The sequence below is a fragment of the Coenobita brevimanus genome, chromosome 83 (genome assembly GCF_032717465.1).
Source record: "Coenobita brevimanus isolate Jiangsu-jjx chromosome 83, ASM3271746v2, whole genome shotgun sequence".
Lineage (NCBI taxonomy): Eukaryota > Metazoa > Arthropoda > Malacostraca > Decapoda > Coenobitidae > Coenobita > Coenobita brevimanus.
The window spans coordinates 11,464,971-11,471,034 of record NC_137036.1 but is presented as its reverse complement, the minus strand read 5'-3'; the positions used below and the strand labels follow the sequence as shown (position 1 = coordinate 11,471,034).

The 6,064-nt window shown below is 46.9% G+C and overlaps 1 non-coding gene across 1 annotated transcript; it reads right to left on the bottom strand.

The window, feature by feature from the left end:
* Positions 1-5,992: 5,992 nt before the first annotated feature.
* On the bottom strand, positions 5,993-6,064 carry TRNAE-UUC (transfer RNA glutamic acid (anticodon UUC)). The gene has a single exon. It is a non-coding gene; the product is annotated as a tRNA-Glu (tRNA).

The following is a 6,064-nucleotide window of genomic DNA, read 5'->3' as shown; positions in this document are numbered from 1 at the left end:
GAAAATATGACTGAAAATGTTTGCAGAAAAGACGAGAAAGCTGCACGAAATAGGATGATAAACACGGAGAATGGGTAGAAAGCAACTGTAAAAATGAAGATATGAAAATATTAAAGAGTTTTTACGTATGAACTGTTATAACAATGAATTGGTTTTTGCGGTCAACTAAGTTCGTAAGTAAGAGAGCTACTGGACAAGTAAACAAATGAATAAATAAATAAACAAACGGACAGATAGGTAGGCAAATTGACTGATATACACGTAGGTAGATCGATAAACAAATTTCCCCCCTCCTTTCTGGGTAACAGATTTCTGTTTTCTCAGAGACAAATATTTAATCCAGCCTCGCACTTTCCTACTCTTTCCTTGTATTTCAAGATATACATTATTATTCATCTTCTTGATTACTTTTTTCCAGTTATACGTTTACAACTTTCCCATTACTTTCTAGACGGTATACAAACATCCCCTTGTTTTCACGATTAGATCTCTTTATTAATTATGCCACCTTTTTCATTTTCTTTTGTATCTTTCATCATCATCATCATCCACATTCTTCAACAGTGTCTTTCTGGGACCAGATCTGAGATTTGCTATATATATGTTTCACGTTTCTTTCCCAACGCTCTTTCTGCACATTTCTTCCTCGTACAATAGTTTCCACCATCGTCATCTGTGTTTTGCATCCTCATTTGTATGCTTTTCCACAGCTTTTGATATGTTTAACAATACTTTTTTGTCACCATATCATAACTTTCTCAGTTTATGTATTTTCTATTCCTTTTCCTTATTCACTTCCATCAGGTTTCTGTTCATCTCCGTTAACCACTTGTTTCGATTCATCTTCCATTTTTCTCTTCCATCTTCTTTTTCCCTTCCCACCTCTTCGTGTTTTCAACCTTGTCTTTCTTTACTTGGTCACATTTGCTTCTCCCTGTGTACGTCATCTGTCCTTACAACTTCTGTACTGTTCATTCTTTTATACACTTTAATCATGTTCTTCTCCCCCCCCCCTCTCTCTCTCTCTCTCTCTCCTCGCTGAGGGGGGTCACCTTGACGTGGTGGCGGGGCTTGAAGCGAGGCTGGGTCATCTGCTCTGGAGTTATGCCTACCTTTGTAGGGTGCGGCATCAGTTGGCCTCGTGGACCAAGCACCCCCTACATCACTGGTGGAGGAGGCCTGCTGGTGATGTTAGTCCAGCGGTTCTGAAACTTTTTAGTGTGTGACCCTATTTGGAATATATTAAGACTTCATGACCCACAGGGTAAAAAAATCAAACATGCCGGCTGACTTGCTGTAATATTTTTCTACACACACACACACACACAGAAAGTACAGTAATCAGTATATAGCCTATCGTAGTTATTATGAATGTGCTAATAGTATAATATGGATAATTACAATCTCAGTTAAGTAAATAAAGTTCACTGAAAGCATTAAGCCTATTCTATGTCCTTGCGACCCATCAAAATTCCTCTCGCAACCCACTATTTGGTCGCGACCCATAGTTTCAGAATCACTGTGTTAATCCCTGCCCACTTGCCATCTAGGGCGGGGCTTTAGCCTCCCCACGTGTTTACCGTGCGTGCCGTCCCGTAATGCTGGGAGACGGGAGTACTGGGGGTTGAGTGATGCTGCACGATTCGCCTTGCAGCTAGCAATACACCTCTTTGGTACCTTATTCTGGCTAGACGGGCGGCCTGGTTGGGCCTGACCAGGTCAATCTGGTGGTCATGCGCTGGCTAGGGTCAAGTGGGCACTGGGGGGCCTCGTGGCTCCTATCGTCCTCGGGTCACCCTTGCCCAGATCCCCTGGTGGTTACCCACGTATACTTCCCTGCTGCCCCTGAGGTTGCCTGTGGCGTATGGCCTCCCCTTGTTTTGCTCCGTGGTGGGTGGGGGGGTGGGGGAATGAAGTTATTTACTTTATTGTTATGGATGACAATAATGTGCCCCGACCTGCCTCTCTCCCAGACCAAAACGCGTCTTCTCAGCCTTCACTTATAGCCACTCTGGAGCCCTTCCAGGTCCCACGTGGCTCCACGGGGGATTCAGCCTCCCCTGCCTTGCCTCCCCGGTCCGGTGGCTCCTGTAACAGGGGTCGCAGGCGGGGAACAAGGAATGTACCTGGCCCGCAGGGCCCCCATGCTAGAGATTCGGATAATTTTTTTATTGCTCCTCCTCCTGCACCTGTTGTCAAGTTCTTAGTCGTTTGTGGCCCTGCTGGGGTAGACCTCAGAAAGTGAGATATTTTTCGGACACATCGCAAACTGGTCGCTGCTTGTGGTGCGGCCCTTAAAGTGGTTCCCCAGACTGAAGGCAGTTTGTTGGTAGAGGTGTCTGACCCTTCTCAGAGTGCGACTGTTCTATCTTTATCCATGTTTTCTGGTCAGTCAGTTACATGCTCCCCCCGTACTTCATTGAATCATTCTCGTGGCATTGTCTATGCTAAGGAACTACTGATTTACAATGAGGCACACCTTGTTGAAGAGTTGTCAGCCCAGAATGTAATAGAGGTTGAGAGGAATTAAGAAGATAAATGGTGACCTTGTGCCAACTCCATCCTTGATTGTGACTTTTGATTCATTGAGCCTCCCTGCTGTTCTTAATGCTGCATGGTACCGGTACAGAGTTAGGCCCTATGTCCTTATGCCTTGTAGATGTTTCCACTGTCAGCATTTGGGTCATATTGGCCGAACTTGTAGGTGCCTTGCCCTGAGCCTTCCAGCAGTCTGTGTGTCATGTGGTTTAGATGTTCATGAGGGTGTGGAATGCCCTGGTCCTGTATCTTGTGTCAACTGTGGTGGTGAGCACGCTGCTTCTTCTAAATCTTGTGAGCGTTACAAAATGGAACACGAAATTTTGTCTCTCAGAGCCACAGAAAGGCTGAGTTTTACCAAAGCTAAGGACCATGTTCTGTCTATGTATGTCCGCCCTGGTGTGTCCTTTGCTTCTATTCTTTCTAGGTCAAAGCCTGCTGTGTACCATCTTGGGGCTTCTGCTCCTCTCACTGACCTATCTCCTCATCCCTTGTCCGATACTGGATGTCCTACTACTCCTCCTCATGGTCTCCCAGAGACTCTGGTACCTTTGCAGTCTGCACTTCGTCTGGCTGCTGCTCCTTTACCAGCTGCTACTCCTGTACTGGCTGAAACTCCTGTATTGGCTGCTACTCCTGTACCGACTGCTGCTCTAGTACTATCTGCTCGCTCTGCTACTGGTGTTCAGTCAACCCTACAGTGTGCCTCTACAGTTTCTAGTGTGTCCTCAAGTTCTGGCGTAGAGATGGAGGTTGCGTCTGCCAACCTCAAAAGGGTGATGAGTGAGGAGACTTTGGGTAATTCCCTCCCTTCTAAGGTTCAAATTTCTGTACCACATGAGGATTCTGAGGTGGCTTTTTGCTCGGCAACCCGGGAAGTGGTGGCGTCTAAGTTGTTGGGTGTTCGTGATGGTCTTTCTAGGACTTCAGTCCCTGCCTCTTGCTCAGGTGTGACGGGGTCTAGGTCCTTAGATACTCACAAGGCTCGGTCACTTGCTCCCTCTGATCCGTCACCCGGCAGCCGACCTTTGGTTGATTTGGTTGAGGAGGGTCCAGTTGGCCCTGAGATGCCAGCTGGACCCCCAGGTGGGGGTGCAGATGGGGCAAGTGTGTTTTCCAGGAAGGTCTTCGTGCCTTGGGCTCATTCTGGTGATAGGCGGGACGTGTCTTGGAGTAAGGGTCCTTCCACTCATGGAAACTCTAAATCTTCATTGTCTTCTCAGTTGGTAAGGCAGAAGGAAGAAGGGCTTTGACACCCTTCCCAACGAGGTTGCTACATAGCCTTTGTGTTTCTCAATTCTTATTATTTAATACTAATCAATATGGCTCAATCAGTACCAATTTGTCTTCAGTGGAATTGTAGAGGTGCTATGGCAAATTGGGAGGCATTGCAGTTATTACTCTCTGCTCTCAGCCCGCTCTGTGTCCGTCTTCAGGAGACAATGGTGAGAGACAGACCGTTTCCTTCTGTCAGGGGATATAAGGTCTTCCATGCATCTCCTCCTGGCGGTCACAGCGATGGATGTGCAATTTTGTGCCAATCTGATGTCCCCTTTATTTCCTTTGCGATACAATCTCCCCTTCAAGTTCTAGTGGTACAGATGCACGTTGGGAGGTGCTATACCATCTGTTGTCTGTACCTTCCACCTTCCGTTCCTGTTATGCGTGCTGATCTGGAGACTCTTATCAGTCAACTTTCTCCTCCTATTCTACCCCTTGGTGACCTTAATGGCCGCCATCCTTTGTGGGGTGACTCACTTTCAAATCCCCAGGGTGATCTTGTCTCCTTGGTTAGGGATTTAGATTTGGTTTTCGTAAATGATGGGAGGCTGACCCATTTCCATTTTCAGACTGGCACGTATTCTGTCACTGACCCCACCATCTCCTTCTCTGACTGTGCCCTTGATTTTTTCTTGGAGGTTTTGGATGATCTGCTTGGTTGTGACCATTATCCTGTGTTGGCCCAGTCTACCGGCTCTGCTCCTACAGCCTGTATGCCATGCTGTGTCTGAGTAGGGCTGATTGGTCCCTCTTTGAAGAACTATGTGTATTTGCCTACAGGGTAACAGATTTTTCAACCATCGATGATGCTGAACGTCATTTTACTAAGACTCTTTTCTCAGCAGGGATCCTTTCCATTCCATGGACTTCTGGTGTTTTTTCCCGGAGACCTGTGCCATGGTGAAATGATGACTGCTCTGTGGCAAAAGGAGCTTACAAAGCGGCTGCCCGTCGGTATTTTGCCAATCGTGATGTTTTTCTTAAAATCCACTTTCACAAAGCACATGTTCACTATAGACGGGTCATGAAGAATGCTCGCCATAACTCGTGGAGGTCGTATGTTTCTACAGTTACTGTACATCCTCTACCCCAATGCCTATGGTGTGTCTGTACCAGATGCAGTAGGCTCTGCTCTTGCAAGTCAGTCTTGTGTTGTCTCAAAAAAGGATCCTTCTAAGCCGTGTGCTAGCTTTCGTAGGAATCAGGAGAGGCTGGGTCTTGACTTTCAAACTCGTGGTGGAGAGCCTTATAATTTAGACTTCAGCCTCCATGAGCTGCATGCTGCCCTCTTGGAATGTGGTGACACTGCTCCTGGGCCTGACAACATTCTGTATGCTTCTCCATCATCTACCGATTGACTCTTTATAGTCCTTATTGGACCTTTTTAATAGGGTTTGGAGTGAGGGTTCTATTCCTAAGAGTTGGAAGTTGGGTATTGTACTCCCCATTTCCAAGCCTGGTAAGGACCATTCACATGTCTCTAACTATCGCCCTGTTTGTTTGACATCGTGCATGTGCAATCTGTTTGAAAAGACGGCCAGTGTCAGGCTTGTGTGGTTTCTGGAGAAGGGTTGCTTTCTCTCTCCTTCGGAGAGTGGCGTCCATAAATTACGGTGTACTTCAGACAACCTTATCAGGCTTGAGGCGTCGATCTGTGAGGCATTTGCCTCTAAACAACATCTTGTGGCTGTGTACTTTGACCTTGAGAAGGTTTATAACACAGCCTGGTGCCATGGCATCCTCCAACAACTTCATGCCTTTGGTTTACATGGTCGCCTGCCTGTGTTGCATGGAAACTTCTTGACTTTTTTTTTTTTTTTTTTTTTAACATGTCCGACTCTGGGCAAAGGCTCAGGGCCTATTTCTTGGGAACATTGGCCTTATCCCAAGGCCCAGTAGTCCTCCTACACCTCCACATGTCACCATTTCGGCGCTAACACCCACCGTTCATATTGAATACATGCTAGGTCTGTCTCACACAGGACTGGTGTACTGGTATTGACTGGGGTACTTTTACGACATGTCGGCAGGTCATCTGGTAGATCAGGAAAGTCTGCTTTTTAGGAAATTCAAATCCTTAAACTGTTCCCTGCCCCAGCTGGGATTCGATCCTGGGTCCATTAGGACTGCAAGCCGCCTCTCTACCGATTCAGCCACCGCCTCCCCCAAATAATTCCCATGCCGGGAATCGAACCCGGGCCTCTTGGGTGAAAGCCAGGTATCCTAGCCACTAGACCACATGGGA